The 18,497-nt window shown below is 38.6% G+C and overlaps 1 protein-coding gene across 7 annotated transcripts in view; it reads right to left on the reverse strand.

The window, feature by feature from the left end:
• The window catches only part of LOC108145202 (syndecan), a 97,281-nt gene that overhangs the window by 20,688 nt on the left and 58,096 nt on the right, over positions 1–18,497 (reverse strand). The gene's annotated exons all lie outside the window — the stretch shown is intronic.

Consider the following 18,497-nt stretch of genomic DNA (forward strand, 5'->3'; position numbering starts at 1 on the left):
GACTTTACGAGGAACTGAAAAACTCCATTGGAGGTTTTCCTGTTTCATGGAGTGGACATGAAGTGTACACATACCCAAATATAATTAATACTTTTTATACATTTGCATACATTTATTAGGGTTAAATCACCCCTAATTGTAATTTTTTAACTTTCGTTTTACAATTTTTTATTATCACAAAAGCTGTTTCTTTATATAAATACTTTGTTAAAATTCTGTATTCTTATTTTGTAAGAATATGTTTTGTCTGATTCCTAGCAAGTTGTGTCATAGCTCCAAAAAAGGTTTACTACTCCATTCTTTTAATTTTTTTACTGAAAAATATGCACAAGTCCGTGCCAACTCTCTGATATATATAGTTCTTAAGCTTTTTATTCATTTACTTTCCCGTTCATCGCGGCAAAATCTTTCCCGTCCATAAGCTAAGCAAGTCAAAAAGTTTGGCATAACATTTTCATTTTGCTGCACTTTTCGCAAGTCAAACAGCAAAACGAATTAAGTTATCTTTGTTCAGGCGTTGCTGTTTTTTTGTTTTTTTTGCAGATTAGTAGAAAACCGTGAATGCGCCAACTTGCGAGTCAAAGTTGTCAAGGGGAGTTCAGTTCACAGTCTGTTTTGAGGGATGCTGGCATTAACTTAAGTTTTTGGCGAGCTGTCAAGCCAGCCTGAGGCTGTCGTTCATTCAGGTCGGAGTTGAGCTGTGGCTGCGAGTGCTACAGCTCTTCTCTAAACAATTTAGCTGGCAAGTTTCTCCAGCCATAGGTGTGAATAACCGCTAGAGATAAACTCGAAAGTTTTCGTGAAGGCAGCAGGGAAATAAGAAATATGAGGCAACAGTTTCTCATTCAGGCTTTCCGCCTTATGGCTTATTTATATGAAAAGTCTGAGGCTTATGGCTTTGAGTTTTCAATGGAATGAATAACCTCCTTCACTTTTCGACGGAACTCTGCCTCCACTATTGATAGGTTTTGTTGTTTTTTACTCAACATTTTGCTTGGTCTCCTTGTCTTCCTTTCCCACTGTTTTCATAATTGAAAAATTCCTCTTTTGGCAGGAAGCAAAAGTTTTCCTGCTTCTCGGACATGAAACGACTTTCCGGCTGGAAAGCGTGCAAAATATTCCATAGGGAAATGTTTTGCCAGCTTTGGTTCTTCCATAATATTATCTCTTTGCTATTTTTTGGGCCAACGGGTTTTTATTTTGCCAGCCATGCTTGGCTTGTTTCATATTTTAAAATTGCAACAATTTGCCAAAAACGTAAAATTGAATTGAAGTGGACAAAAATACTGTCACCTCTTTTTTCGGTGACAAATTGTGGCATTCAAAACAGTTGTGCGCTTTTTCGGGACGATGACAAAAACAGGCCAAACGCTTGCCATAAATCAATATACATATATATATATATGCATGACTGAACTCGCGTTGTTATCGGGAGAGTAAAAAAATAAACCATTTTGTTTTTATGACAAAGAAAATATATTCCTTTGGGCTTTCATCTGTCAATATTTATGGTTTGCAAATATTTTCGCTGGTGGGAAATCTATAAAATGCGCACATTCATATTTTAATGTTATTGAATTGTAGAATTTGCCGGGCACTTAATGCCCTTTTTGCCCGCTTCGACAGATTCAAATAACTATTCACAGTTGGTTGATCTGCAGAAAAAAAAAAACTACATTTCAAATCGGTCAAACGAAGGGAATATTTAATGCGGAAGAGCGGACAGATAAAAAGCGACTGATAGAGGATCAACTACTGATTCAATTGTGGCAGGCTCATTTAATGTGTCAATTGCATTACGCAAACAGTCTTTGCTCGAACAGTTGCAATCGCAAAAAGCCGGAATGGATGGCTGTTAATGCGAGGAATGAAAAGGAGTTGAGCTGACGGCAAATGACAGAAGCTAAAGTGAGCAACGAAGCGGCAAGAGAAGCGGAGCTGACAGCACCAGAGTTTTATCAGGGATGTCGGCCCCAAAAAGTAGGCAATACAATTCGATCAATGCCAGAACAAGTATACGCGCCGTGGTACCCACACAGCAAATCAGCCAAGGGCAGGTCAGCAACAAAAACGGCAGCCCACACGAAACATATTCAAGTTGTCTGCACTGTCATTATGTTGATGACAACGCAGCTTTTTCTTGCCTCCGCTCCGTTCGGTTTCTTGTTGGGTACACCATCCTTTTCAGTTCCGTCTGCTCCTGCCAGCATGCGTATTTTCGGTTGGCACCCAAAAAACCAAAGCTAAAACCCAGCCAATGCCAAACCAATGTCAACCAATGGCATTTACCCATTTCCTTTTGATACTCTTGCAGGAAAATGCCTTACAAAGATTTGCCAAGAGGTTCGTAACATTGAACAAACATCATATTGTACAGTGTCAAATATGGTAAAAAAAAAAAAAAAAAAAAAAAAAAAAAAAAATTAACTAAGTTTAGTTTGGTCACCAAAATTGTTTGAACATTATACAAAACATTTTAAATTATATGTTTTTGTCAAGCAACGCCTATTAATAACATTTAGTTAACTTATTTCTGTTGTATTTAATCAATCAATAAAAGGGTATTTAATATTTAGATAGCACGGACCAATTTGTTGTTGTTTTCGTGTCTTCTGGCCCAGAAACTAAATGATAAATAAACCAAATGCGTTGGGGCTTAGGTGAATTGAACGTTTTCATTTCGTTTTCCGGCATTTCCACTCGCCCTCTCTCTGCGTGCCCTTTGTCCATTGAGGTGTCAAGAAGGTAAATATGAAAGCCCTCGTCCAAAAGAGCGAATAACAGCAAATCCAAACTTATTATGCCAAACACACACACATATGCACATGGTGAGGCTGTGGAGATTGTATTTTATTGCCAGGCATGTGTTGTGTATCTTTGGGGAGAACTTTTATGTTTATAGTAGTCGTAAAAGAAAATAAAAAAAGGAAACTTGACTTTTCGCATTTGTTGCTGCCTAAAACCTAATTGAACAGCAAAATTATTGCCCTTCCTTGGGGGCAAATAACAAACATTCAACTCGGCCTAAAATAGCCAAAACAACAATAGCAATTCACTGGTCCGACAGCCTCTGGCATTAAATTTTCATTTGGCCTGGCCAAATATTTAAATTATGCACCACACGAATTTGTTTCACATGCAAAGTAACAAAAAGCCCTAAAAATGCAATTAGTCTGACAGCCTGACAGTCTGAGTATTTGTGAATTTTGTGTAGCCAGCAAAAGTCCTAGAAACATCAAGAACGCACTCAAATGTAAATAGGGCTAAAAGGTATACAGAGAAAAAAGTATTTTTGAAGAATCATGAACAAAAAAAAAGCTTTATTTATTTTGGTGAAGAAGTGAGTATTGTAAACGACATTCTCTTGATTGTTTATTCTCGTAACATTTGTTTTCAATGTTTTTTTACTTTAATATAAATACAAGATGTATAATGTACCAAAGTACAAATACATTTACATGGTTTAAAATCACTTATATTTTAATCAAATTAAGCGAATTTAAAAAACCATTTTTTCATTACTAAGCCCTCTTAATTCTATTAATAAAATGTATGACCATTATTTTTCTCTCTGATTGCGTGAGTGTGGTTGAATTTGCCGAGTGACTTGACATTAAGCCAATGGCGGAAATTGCAAGCCCCCCCACCCACACACTGACACGATTCTACTTCTGGTTGTGAGCCTGAGTCCTGAATGCCGTCAGACATTCATGCAAAATCGTGGCGCTAAAAAAGTATGCCACAAGCACAGAAAAGCATTCAGACTGCGAATTGTTATAACACTGACCTACAGAAGCCACCCAGGTGTATCCCCCCCGATTTTCTTGCCATTCGAATCGATGGTGTCAGTGCTGCGAGGAAATGAAAGGTTCGCGCGACTGGGGATTTTCGCATTGTTCTCCAAAACAACAAGTATACGCACCCTTGCCTCCCAGGGGATGTCCTTAAAACAAGCCGAAAGCAACAGTAACAGTGGCAAGAGGTTTAGCACAGCACACTTGTCACTGTGAGAGGAAGACAACCAGAGACGTAGCTTACGAAGGAGCGAGCCAAAGTGCCCGCTCGTGCCAAATAAACCAACCGAACACTTCACCAGAAAGTTTCAAACTGACACCAAAACAAGCTGAAAACCTCAAATTAAATGTTGTGATGAAACTCTCACTCACACATGTGCAGAAAGGACCTCTGGTCCAGCGTTTTCAGATTGAGTTTGGGAGGCTGTCTATTCTTACTGCGCATGTGGAGCTTTCTAGAGAGCTATAAAGCTGTGTTAAAGCTTTGAGCGGAAACGGAAACGCAAAGCTTTTCACTTAGTTTTATGGATAATAAACTGACAAGCATTTACAAAAAAATATTTGAAAAACATTCTTAGCTTAAACTCACAACGATTAAGACAATGACAAAACATCAATAAAAATTCTTTAAATAAAATTAAGTCAAAGTTATTAAACCGTTTTTGAATACATTAGTATTAAACTGTTATAACATTTTGAAATTAAGATTTCGTTTGTGACCAAATAAAGGTTTCACCGAACAGCCATAGAAATTTCTAGAGCACTAGCTATAAGAAAAGCTCAAATTCGTATCAAAGCTTTAAGATGTGAATAAGTTAATTTGCAAAACTTGTAACAACTTTTCAGACACTTTCGGTAATTTTGGTTTGAACCAAAAAAATCGTTTTGCGGTATTTAATATTTTGCAGTATATAAAGTTCACAATAGCTTAAAATGTTTCAGAAAGGTTGTCCAAGAAGTAGCTTTTAAGTTTTTACAAAAAGCTTTCACCACATCTGAGCATTTTACAAATTTCAATTCTGGTAGCAATTTTTCTTCCCAAAAGTGTAGAATATCCTTACAAAGCTTCTCCTAAAACTCCGATAGATGTCGCTGATTATGAACGTTCGAATTGGTGAACAGAAATGATGGCAAGCAATTACCGAGGCATTCTACCAAAACTAACTAACGAGTCTGCAACTTGACAAGTAACAAGGGCCAAAAGAGAGGCGAGACTTTAAAAATGAAGAAAAATTAACATGGCAAAAACGGCGGTAGCAGCAGCAGCAGCAGCAGCAGCAGCGCTTAGGGAAACCAAAACAGCAACAGCAAAGTTGTCCTGGACTCATTTCCGTTGATTTAGGAGCTGTGGCACCGAGCGCATAATGAATTACAAGTGTCCATCTTCATAAAACCAGTCAGCGGAAGGTGCTGTCAGAAAGGACATGCCCAGGACGATCTAGACCCACTTTTTCCTATTAGTTTCGTTTAATTTGGCCATAAATTACGCTTTTTGTTGGCTGTTCTTTTACGTCTTGTTTGCCTTGGTCACCTCCTTAATACTTTTTAATGATTCCGTTGAACGAATTTTATATCTTGTGACTTTGTGCGCCTTGAATTTCATAAACTTTTCCAACTACCCGCCTGGCAATATATCATTTATGAGTGTCGTAGGCGTCAGAGCGTGAATTTCTTGTGTAGTACATTAACGAAAGTAAGCGGGAAAAATAAAGGAGGTTGGACTACCAACAAAGCTTAAATTCAAGCCAATTAAATGGACCAAGCAAATCAGGCAAACCACAAAAGGTTCACCGAAGAAATAAGGCTAAGACCACCTTCCCTTCTCAGGTGCTTCACAAACTTCTGTGGCCAAGTCCAAAGCATTTACATTAAAAACCCTCTACGCAGCTTTCCTTAGCTAATTTAGAGAACAAGGGACCAACATAATTTGCAGCCTGACAAATTTGTTGCCTCTTATTCCGAGTGGTCAGCGAAGAAGAGCCAACTGAAAATGAAGAGTAATAAAAATAAATTACTCTGTCTAATTACACAAAGAAAAAATAAGAGACAAAACTGGTACGCGTGTGCCAAAAACTTGTCCGGCAAAAATAAGGTCTGAAAGACACAGAGGCATTTTCTCCAGCTCCAACGCCAAAACCAGGATATATATGGCCCACAGTGCATTTGACTGGAGCTGCGAGCTGCGAGCTGTCTCGACATCATAAATCAATTTTAATTGCTCTGAAAATGTGCAAAGTGGGAAAAATTTAACAAACAAAAAGCGCGGTGGGCTGTAGGATTTCGCTGGAAACCGCAGACGGACAGTTTATCAATAGCCAAACGAAGGCCACAGACACACAGGAGCCACTCAACCAGTTAACTCATATTCACAGCCGATGATGAGTCAATGACAAACAAGGCAAAATTAATGAGCCCCCAAAATTCAATTGTCGAACTCCAACTGGCAACCCAACTTCAATATCATCCTTCATCCCCCTTGTCCTACCACCGTCAGCTTAAATTCAATCAACGCGAGTTTTCATAAATTATGCAATTGACAATGATTTAGATAGAGCGAGTGCAGCGTCAGCAAAACTAATTTGTAAATGGCAGTGGGAATGTGGTTTAGACAGGAACTCATACATTTTTCACCAACCTGGTAAATGGACCATAGACGGCTATATTTTAAGCCACAAAAAGAATCCTTAAATATGAATGCACTAAATGCACACACGCTCCTTCGCATGGTAAGTTTCAAAGTAAAATGTATATATATCTCAAATATTATTCTTTGGTACCAGTCTTTTAATTACTGTTATTATTTATTTTATTTTTTTTTTTTTGCCTTTACACTCCGTTATTTTTCCTGCAATCTGTCTGACTTTTTTCAATTATTATATTTCAATAAATGAACGTTAATTTGACGCGAATAAAAATCAATTAAAGTGTCGCATTACAGCAAATTACTGCTTCAGTTCACAGGTCAAAGGTCATTTAACTGTTATTATGCGTTTCATTATTGGCTGGACTCTTAATTGGACCTGTTTATCATAACAAAAACACAACAATATTATACAAAAATAAAAACAGTGAATAAACGTAATATGAAAAGTGAACAATTTGCGTAACAAAAATCCAATTAAATTATAATAACTTATTTAATTAAATATATGCGGTGGTATATCAAAATTGGGTGCCGAAAGAGACCCAATGGTTTCAAATTAAAATGAAATTTTAATTGATTTTACTACACCTTACCCTTACCATTTGCAGTCAGCTCCGGGAGTCGTCATAAATTAGATGGAGATAGAGCGCTTGGTGGAATTTTAGAAGAATTTCAACCGCATTGCGTTGGAAAATGTATTTTCACGGCAAAATATGCGAAAAACCCAACCCACGCAACCACTCCATCTGCCCACTTTGCTTGTTCTTGGTTACATATTTCGTGCCTGTTTTGGCCGTTTAACGTTTTCGAAAATAAAGCGAACCAACGCGTCCGTTGGTATAGAATGCACTTTTTAATTAAGTTAAGCGCTTGCGTTGAGCTCAGCTCGAGTTCATTATGCGTGAGGGTGTGCGAGTGTGCCAGCCACGCCCACAGTGGATAACATGAGTCCTGCTTATTAGTGGATGCGATGCAATAGCGTCCAATTCACATCCGCGTGCTGCTTCTAATGCGAATTTATGACCCACAAGGCCCTGCGGATTCTGTTGTGGTAAAAGAGCGGAGCGTGTTGGGGGTCCTGCGGGCAGGAAGATTCTCCCGTTTCACACGTAGACACTAATCAGCGATTATGCACGCCCCGCTCCTGCCCACAAAAGCCGCCGTTGGCCGAAAGCCAAACAAGCCAAAATTATATGGCTAAATTTTATTTTTCCCTTCTCTTATGGCAAGAGAACAAGCGTTTTAAACATTGAAAAAATTTTAAATCTTTCTGCAATACGTATTTGGTTTACAACTGGTTGTTTTTAGGTACATTGTCAAACACTAAAAAGTTTTTTAAGTACAGAAAAAATAGATTTTGTTTAGCTTTTGTTTGGGATTTAAAATAAAGGAACATTAAATTAAAATAATAATTTATAAACAAGTTATAAAACATTTAATGTTTGTAGTAAAATTGACATAAGCTTGACATAAACATTTTGTATATATGTACAATTTTAGTAGCCTTAAAATGTTTGCTTTGTATTAAATCAGGAATCGATGAGACAAGTTGAAAGGGCCGGCTTAGATAATCATAATTTACTTTTTATTGGGGTCCTAATATTCCCAACATACACAGACGCACAGAGACATAGCCTAATGCTTTTCAAGGATTCTTGAACTTGAAGCCACACAAAGAAAAGAAAAAGTAGGTAGGTATATAAAGAGCAACACAAAAACATGTGCTCAACCCATTTTGCTGTGGCCCTTGACGCATAAATTTCCAAAACGATTATGGAAGACTAGGCGAAGAGAAGTGGCAACCAGTGCGTATACGTATTTCGGTTGAGGCTCTGGAATACATAATGTGACTGCTAAGTCCTTTGGGTATTTACGCTTTTGTTGTTGGCAAACTTTCAAGGATTACCTGAATATTGTGCAGGGGGGGGGAGGGGGCAAGAAAGAAAGAGGTTATTCGGGATTAGTTAGCCAGTTTGTCGAGTCTTTAGTAAAAATAATATTTGTTCCACAACAAAGTGCATTTAATTAAGAATGAATTGCAGTCTGTGGAAAATTCTACCAAATGCAGAGCGACGAGAGATCCTTGTCTCATTATTTAGAAAACTGATTAAATTAGAATGCAGGGAGTGAGCAAGGGAGTGAGTAAAGAAGAGAGGCACTTGAAGTATTTTCATGGGAATTCTCCAGTACAACGCAAGGACATAGAAAACATTCGTTGGTTTCCAGCATAAAGACGAAACTGTTTTAATGAGTTGGCAATTAGCATATCACTCACACACTGACACTTACGGCAGTGTGTGTTTGCACATACTTCGAGCCCAAATATTTTGAAACGATTGTTTGTTCCTTTCATGCATTTTTACAGTTTTTTACTCCTTTTTTTGGAAGTAAAAGCAAAACTCTACAACTACTAACAATTTTAAACGTTTCCTAGGTTCTCTACACAGAGAATAAAATTAAACAACAATACTACTGACTGATAATAACGTCATCTGGGATATCTGGCGCTTTAGAGGAACTTTAAATTTAAGAACATTTTATTTTTTTTTATAAGACTGAGACGACAAAATGGTAATAAATTTTTTTCAAATCTGAATTAATTTTGTGACGTTTTTAATAGCCAAGTAAAACCGTAAATAATGAATTCAAGGTACATCTTTCCTCTGTGTAATAAAAGTTACCCAAAAACCCAAGCGACAAATGCAGCCAAGCAGCAACTTTTGCTGTTCTCAAGTGTGCGTGCGTGTGAGTCTGTGAAAGTTCTTTGAAAGTGTGCGTGTGTGCAGTTTTATTTTCAAGCGTCTTAACCTCAAAACTTTTGCACTTGTAAGCAGCACCACCAGTACCATCCTCTAGTCCCCAAAACCCCTAACAAAACCCAAACTCAACTGAAAAACCAAACCCACCAAGCAACCACGTCGACATAAACGTTTTATGCAAAAATTTGTTATTGTTTACACACTCGGTTGGGAAGCAAAAGAAGAAGGTACTCGACATGCTTAAAAACTATAGCTGAAATACAGTAAACAAATGCAAAATTACAACTAGCCTCAGTCCAAAGTCGGATTTTTATTACGAAAGTTTACACCTCTCAGCTTGTTGTCTTCTGTCTCTTGGTCTAGTTTACTTGAATATTTGGTAGCTAAGGCGAAAAATAAACGAAACGAAAAAGGTCAGCAAATGTTTGTCTTGTCCCCAGAATTAAGCAGCTCACAAGTCAAGGCTTTGGCTGCCTAGAATTACCGCAAAATGTGAGCAAACAGAAAGAAAGCGACTGATTAATATGGCTTGACTTTCATTATCCTATACGTTGTGCACGTATATATACTCTCGTATATTTGGTTGGCTCGTCTAGCATATACGAAACTCGTATATTTGGTTGGCTCGTCTAACCCAATGTTTCTATTTTGATTATCTCGAGTGTCAATTTGAGTTTAACTAATTAATAGCCTGGCAATGTCAAAGTCAGGTGCCGTTTGTCTCTGTGTGTGTGTGTGTGTGTGCAGCCACAAGGAGGTTGATTTGCCTGTGTGAGTGTGTCTCCACATATCACTTGCCCCGCCACGCGTGTGTGTGTGTGTGTATCTGTGTTGTGCGGGAATGGATAACATTTTAATTAGAGAGCGGCAAGTCGACAATGAACACCTCGAGCGACGGCGGACGCAACTTTCCGAATGCCGGGGAGCAAACGAAAGAACCGGGTGTTCATGCGTGACAATTACTTGATTCAAGGAAAGTCATTTATTTTGGCTACGTTGGCTTAGAATAAGAAAAAAAAATTTTAACTTGTCTGCGAAATTTTATAAGAAAATAAATATAAACAAGAAAGAATTATGTTAAGATGTCCAAAATAAACATATCGCTACTCTTGTGATTTGAAATCCCTTAAATCCCTTATTAATTTTAGAGCTAAAACTTAAAAAAAAAAACCAAAAACCTACTTAAAATTAAAAACTACAATATTTCCCTTCTACATCTCCGATTCTCTCGAGCGCATAAACTCCAAAGAAACTTTTTCTCACGTGTACGGGCAAATTAAACAAGTTGGAATTTAATTAAAACTTAAAACTGAAAAGTAAACAATTCTTGGATTCGTCAGGTGCAATAAATAGCTTTTAAATTATGACACACCAACTAAATGAACTTAAACTTGAAGAAGCGAAGCGAAGAAAGAGCCATAAGCGAAGCTTAATATTTGGCAAATCCAGTGCGAGGATTCCTTCAGGGGATTTCTCGATGATTTCTTTTGCGTATTTACCTTATCCTTGACCAATTCAGCAGTTTCCCTTTCTCTGCTCGACAATTCCACTTGCGATTCTTCACGGCTCTTCTGTTATTCTCTTTTCGCGCTATTTATCGCATCATCAAACATTTTGATGTTGATTTATGGAAAATATATTTTTCAGCGCTCTGCCAACAATAACAGCCAAAACACAGTGAAGAGAAGCTGAAAGCGATAACAACCAAGTGTCTTTGGGGGTCTGGCAGCAAATGGGTGGCTGGGCGGAAAATGAGGTAACGCTGAACACAAACAGACCCGAATAAACAGAGTAGGGCAGCAGGATAAGTGGGAACAATGCCGACGCGACTACGATTGTTGGTCTGCGTCTGTCATCTTCCTTGAAGTTTTGGGAATTGTGCAGGAGATTTTGCCTCAAAAAAGAAATCATCATCATCAACGGTTCATGCGGTTCAATACTCTAGTTTATATTACAAAAGTTCTTTCTCTCTGCCTTGGTTTCCATTCTTATTTTTTGATAATTTATTTTCATTGCGTTCGCTTGAGTTTCCTTTGGGGATCTCAGTGCCAGCAGATAGATATATATCCATTTGAAATTTGATTTTTATTTGACATGTTGACAGCTGCGTTTGCTTTTGAGTTTGGGCCTTTTGGCCTCGACTCTCGGCCAATTGGGAAAATCGGACAACATTCCCATTTGACAGTTCGGCCATTTTTTTCTGTCACTTTTTTTTTTGTTTGCGGCCAAACTTTCCTCATTAAGCGCCAAAACTTTGTGGACTTCCTCTGGCAGGCGAGTTCATCATATGAAAACTAATTAATATGTCGAGCATTAAGTCGAACCAAAGGGAACGGGAACACGAAACGGATGTGAGTTTACGGAAGGCAGGTGTTTGAGGGCGGGAATTGGGGCTTAACGCTTGCTTGCATTACAAAATATTTCTGCATTAATTATGCGAAAAGTTTATGCTTCTCATTTTTATGCTTTATGTGTGTGTGGGTGCGTGTGTGTCCTTTTACCCATCAGCTAGCTTAGCGCCTATAATCCCTGTTTGTGTGTATGTGAGAACCTTGTTGGATTTCATTAATTAAAATGTGTTTTTGTTGTTTATCGACGCGTCGATGCGTTCATCTGTACTTGTGTAGACGTACATAAGCCATTAACACTCAAATACATAGCATATGACAATAAACAGCCAAGCCAAGAACGTATATAACAATTAATTAAATATCAAGTGTAAATTTACGCCCCAACGATAAACAACAAACTTAATACTTAATGAGTTGCCCTCTTCAGTTGAGGCCCCCAGACAAAATGTCCATTTATCACAATCAATGCGGATTCTGTGGCCCTCTGGTGGCTTTCTACAAGGCCCTTCTATAACTGCACATACATCACTCGCTCCTTCTCTCGGTTTCCCGTTTGAGTTTTCCGTGCTTACACGGATCATTGAGCAACGCGGATGCGGAAAACGCGCACAAGAGTTCCAGTTCTGCTCCCAACCATTTCGCGCACCCCTCAAAGCTATGGAGAACCGGTGGCGAAGCTCGTTTCTCTGGTGGTCATAATCAAGTTACCACTGCTATATGTCAGAAACTATCGAGGCACTAAGTGCAACCATCGAGCTGCGATAATATAATGTATAGAAAACATGGCAATCATTGGCTTTGTTTTTAAACCGGAACTAGAAAGGATGCAGGAGAATACAAAATGCACTTGCAGAAATAATATTATCATATATGAATCTTTGAGATCTAATATTAATACAACGCATATATATACAGGATTTAACGTATTAAATTTAATTATGTTACTTTAAATGAAATTATCTCAAAAACGAAATTAAAAATGGTCTTTGAAGTTTTCTGAACGAATGTACTACAAATGTAGTTTTATATTTTTTTATTTATCATTACATCAGAGCGTTCCCTCTAATACTATTTTTAAATAATAATAAATTTGATAAAAAAAAAAGGTAAAATATTTAAACGCTAAATAAAAACTTTGTTTAGTTATTTTGTGGTGCTTGCTACAAGAGCTCAAATTAAAGACAGCTTTGCTAATCGAACTGTCAGTAGCATTAACTATTTAGATCTGTTGCCAGCCGCAGAAATCTGTACTCGCAAGTAGCTTCCTGCTTAATTTCTCAATTTAATTCCCCCTTGTCAGAGGTCAATCTTCTCAGTCTTCTCCCTCCTTAGACAAACTTTAAAATATTCCATCTCCTAGGTACTTGCAATCTCCCCCTCACAACCCGGCTCCATTTCCCTGGCTACTTATGCAAAAGTTTTCGCTGTCGGTTCTCATAAGCCTTCTCGCCTGTCTGAGCAGGCCAACAAAGCTGAAAATTTCATTAAAAATGGCTTTATCCGCAAAATGGCAAAAACAAAGGGCCTTTGGCCTTTGAGCGGATGCTAAAATTGCCCAACGATTCGGCCGCAAAACACGACAGAGACATAAATTACAAACTAACCATTTGGCAAGCCATGCCATGTCAGTCAGTTGAAATTCAATTAAAACTGCTAACATTACGGCCTAGAAGGAAAGAAAAAAAATCAATGAATGTTGTTGTGGGGACAAGTGCATTGAATTACACGTGTAATCAAACAGCAATGGCCCAAAGTCACAGTCAGAGCAGGGCCAGCATAAATAAACAGCTTTGCTTTGGCTTTGGATGCTGCTGATGCTGCTAACTACTGACCCCCCGGCCACATTACGCATACGCCATGTTGCGCCTGGAAGCCATTTGCAATTTCATTTGTCTATGTGAATGCGTTGGTTCTGTTTGCTAAACGAGGATATTAATCAAAGCAAGGACTAGAGCTGATATTCCTCACGATCAGATCAACTGGCAAGGGCAAGGATAAACTTTCACCTGCTCTTCTGCAAAAATGTAAAGATGAAAAAAGAATTCTCATGTGAATTTTCTTCAAGGGCTGGCTGGCAAATATTTTTCATACTTGCGTAACAAAAGACGTTACAGCAAGAGTGTTTTCAGCTTTGGCCTGCAGGCGGATGGCATACGTTGCGTATGAGCGATGCAATGAATAAAATTGATTGCGAACAGGCAGGGCGGCCACCCGAGTACCAAAGCTGGTTATGACAAGCTGCTGGCTGCCAGGCAGGCATGCTGGCATGTTGGCTACCTGAAATATTTCCCAGCACACAAGGCAATTGGACACGCCTGCGGACCCGACCGATGTGTGCTTAAAACTCGCGCTGCAGTCCCGTCCCCCATGAAAAGTACGCCAAGCTATTTGTTTGCCAACAGCGAGATGAGTGGTGCTGTGCTGTGATGTGCTGTGCTGTGCTGTGCTGGTGGTGAAAAGAGCCCTACTGTCAGCTGACACCTGCCACCTGCCTCAAGTTGTTTCGCAACTTGTCAATAAAGTTCTTATCAGCCAACAGTCAGTTGGAAATTGCAACTAATTGACATGGAAATGCAGGCAGGATAATATTCTACTCTGCTGTCTCTCAACAAATGGTGCAGCTTAAATTGAGCCTGGGTAAAAAAATGATACGCCAAGAGTGCATGTTGTCAACGGAGACTAGGGGTACTCTTTTCACATATTTAGATATACATATACATATATTTATTTTGCATTTCCTGCAGCATCCATCGCAACGCTTGGCATTGCACTAATGTAAGCGCTCATCTGTGCACCAGAATCGTTCTGTACCGTATATACACATACATTTACGGCGTATATCGGAGTGGAGTGAAAAACTGTTACAATATATGCAAATAAAATACAAACTGTCATTCCCTCTTTCGCATCAGAAGGAGCAAGAGCAATAGCAAGAGCAACAGGATCGAGAAGGGAAATGTCTGCCTGCCATTAGAAGCCTTTGTTGCCTCGCCTTGTTTGTCGTTGCTCCTTGTGTCTGTTTACATTTGATTTGCTCGATTTATACATCTGCTGGAGCAGAGCACAGCACAGCTCCTATATAGTTCCTATATATGTGGGCACATGTGAGCTGCTTATTTGCCTGCGATTTTGCCAATGTTTGCATATTGAAATAAGGCAAAGGGGCACAAGTTTTCATTTCCGTGCCGCCCTTTGTGTTTTGCCATCGGATAATTTAAAAGTTACTTGTCTGCGGGCATGCAAATGTGATCTAGGCTTCGTTTCTATTGTCTCACTAAAAGTCGGTAGAAAAGGGAGCCAGGCCTAATAAAATTGTCTCAAAACTCATCACAGTTGATTAAATGTTTTCAAGAAGAATTTTTACATACATATGTAGCAATCTTACTGGAAATAGAGATTATTTTTAATACATGCCAAATTAAATAACTCTTTTAAACTCTCTACACTATAAAGAAACTTAAACACAAAAACCATAAAATTCGGATTAATAGCTTAAGCCCAATTTCCCTAATTATCAACAAATATTAGCTAGAACTAGCTTATTAAATTTCCATTAATTTTGAGCTTAAGTTTGTTGGAGGTTACCAGGTAACTCAACCTGCCACTTATATAATTTCGCTTGTTGCTGTTTACCTGCCCAGTCTGCCAGTACAAATTTCCATTTAGAGCTCGAGGGGATTTTGTTGCTTTACTTTCCGAAATCCCTCTCCCTTACACTTGCATGAATTTTATAATTTTCCATTAATTTGCGCCGACTTTTGCACTTTTCGTGTGCACATATTTAAATGTGCAAGAAAATACAGCACTCCTTTGCATGCAAGCAGAGCTAGGTCAGCAATTTATCCCTCCTAATATTTAATAAAAATTGTGGTACGTGAGAAGGCAATTTTTATGAAGGAAGAAAACGTATTAACGTATTATTACATTTGGTTTGTCAACTCTTTAAATATTTTTTCGGGCGAGTCTAAAAAGTATGCAGCATTAAATGGTAAGCAATTTGCGTGTGTTTGTGCTCTCACTTGCAACTAAAACGATTTTCTTTTAACGCTTTGCTGCTCACCTTTTGACTTGGTTTAGTTGTACGTAATACGTATGCGTGTTTTTTCACTTTCCGCGTATGTGTGCTAGGGAAACAAGGCAATTTTTCGCTGCACTGAACACTGTGCGACAAAAAAAAAGTATATATGTATAATTCCACTGCCGGTGGGTGACCCAAATTTCGTGGCTGGCTACTTGACTCCAGCTGAACTGCCTGTTTTTCTCTACAGAGAAAAAACTTACAAATAATAGTTTAGGACTTTTTGGTTTAAAATTAAACCATTAAAAGTAGAACAACAGAATTTTACGCTTATTATGGGACGAAAGAATGTCAATTATTAATAATATGCTAAATGTATCGCGTCTAAACACTATATAATTATTTTCATTTATTCTTACTTATATATTTTTAAGTCTTAATTTGAATGTTAACTTTAATTTTTAGCAGTACTGAGGAAGACTAAATTCAATACACAAACATCAACGATAAACAAAAAAAATATAGATCCAAGCAACAACAACAAAAAAAATAGTTTTTAGTACGTACGATTTTTTTTTAAATTGAAAACAGGAAGACTCATTTCCCAGTGCAGTCACTTTTCCTCCAACTCCCTCATCGCTCAGAGCTCAGTCATGATGAAAAATTCATAAAGTACCTGGCCTGGTCTGACCTGATGTGCATAACTAACCTGGCGGCGGCGGCTAATGAGTTTAAGTTCTCGACTGACACAGAACCGTGCAGTCGGAGCTGCAGCAACAAGCTGCGTCCGCACAATTGACAGTTTTCCCCTCGGGGCCAGCACACACATGTACATATGACAAGTGTCTTGTATTTTACACCTGCAAGCAGAGTCTAACACAATTGTACCTGCGGGATTTCGACGGTACTTGGCTGAGACATGCATTATGCAATGGCGCTGGGCAACAGGTGGATGACGGGCAATGGTTTCACTATACTAGACTAGACGGCCAAAAATGTCTTAATTAAGTTGACAGGACGACGGAGAACTTTTCCTATGTCTATTCCGAGGTTTCCTTTCCTGCTTAATGAAATTACATTAGCAAATAAGAGACAGAAGAAAGCTGACAGAAACAGAATGAGGGTGGTGGTGAAAACACTCCACAGGATGTTAATAGAGTCGCCCATTTCCGTTTGCCCACTTCGCGCACATTCAAATTGAATTAAAATTCCATTTGCAGTTGTCGTTTGCTTAACGCTTTATTTGTCTCTGCTTTCTTTTTTGCATTGAAAATGAAGATGGAAAGAAGAATCGGGTATCGAATCGTTTATCATTTCGCTTGCCGCCAGCTATGAGCCTGGAAAATGTCCACTAATTAAAGTCGCCCAGCATGGCGCCCTGAAGCACAACAAAAAAAAAGTTGTTTCCATTATTCAGTAAAACTTTAAGTGTATTTAACGTGCGCCAACTGCAGGCAAACAACAATAATCTGCAGAAAAAGCATAAATTTATGACAAAAGTTGGCCACTCTGCCTGTTGGCATATTTGTTTATTGTTAAACTTACTAAAAACAGCAGCAAAATGTAACAAAAACGAGTTGGTCAAGGCAAGGGCTAATGGAAAATTTGGCAAACTTCTTGCACAGTTGTATCAGTCAAACAAAAGGGTCGCAGAACTCATTAGAAGGCGAGCGGAAAGCAGAAAAGAAAACATTAGGACAACAATTTATAATTAAAAGGAGCAACAGCAGCAGCCGTGGCGAAAACAATTAAAAAGACAAACAGAAAGTGCCGAGAAAACGCGTCAAAATAGACAGCTTCTCAGTTTGCCTGCCCCGTCAACTTTTTTGTTCTGCCTTTTTCAACACGCCCTAACAATTTATCATTTGACATCGCTCGATGAGTTATTCACATTCATTTGCATTTGCTTTGGTCTTTTTACTTCAATTAGTGTAAAGTGGTTGCCTATTTTTTGGGGCATTCGTTTAAATTTTATAATCTCTATTTCATTATAAACTTATGTGGGTTTTTCGTAGAAAATGGCAAGCAAAGCTGATTATAATCTCAACAACATTTTTCTCCGGTTTTTTTTTTTAGATGTTATCTTTAAATTATCCAATACACGCTTAAAGAATTTCATTTTAAGATTTTCAAAAGCACCATTTGTTAATCGAATTTTATTTAGTCAAACGCTTTTGAATTGGGTAACTACATAAGGCGATTACTTTACACCAGCGTTGATGCACACGAAACCGAGTGAAAATCCCATTAAATGCTTTTCAATTTCAGCAAAAATGGCTCAACCGAAATTCGTTGTATTCGCTCCCGACTGGATAATGAAAGTAATGAGCGCCTTTTGCTCGATGTGAGCATTTAGATAAAGTTTTATGGCACACCCGAAGAATGGCAAACAGCGGGAAAGATTCCCCGAGAGGTGGGAGTTATTTTTCTTGTATTTTTTTTGTTACTTCGATTGACAAACTTTTCAGAGCCGATGCCAGGGAAAGTGGGCGGAGCATATTGAAAAGCAACGCTCTCACCTGGTGATGGGTAATCGATAACAAGTGCGACACACAGCGCGCATCCATATAATGTTATATTATAAAGTTGCCCAAGCAACCCCAGCAGCATCCGGCGGCGATGAGAGTGAAAACTTTCCACTGAAAAATAATAAAGGATAATTTTCCACCCCCCGAGCTGCAGGCTCCATTTGGGTTTTAGATAGCTGACACTGAGCCTGGGGGCGAGGCGAATGTTAAGTGGGCGTGACGGGAAAATGTCGTCCGCCCCCTCTGCGGCTGCATTTTACCTCAATATTGTCTGTCGCCCCTTTAGAGTCGAGTGGGACTGGGGCTGTGGCAGGGGGTAGTAAATCGGTTTTTGGAGAGGGTGAATGGCTGTAGACACGAGTTTTCATTAAGTTTCTTTTTGGGGGGATGGGGAAACTTTAAG

The sequence above is a fragment of the Drosophila elegans genome, unplaced genomic scaffold, assembly GCF_018152505.1.
Source record: "Drosophila elegans isolate 14027-0461.03 unplaced genomic scaffold, ASM1815250v1 contig_183, whole genome shotgun sequence".
Classification (NCBI taxonomy): Eukaryota; Metazoa; Arthropoda; class Insecta; order Diptera; family Drosophilidae; genus Drosophila; species Drosophila elegans.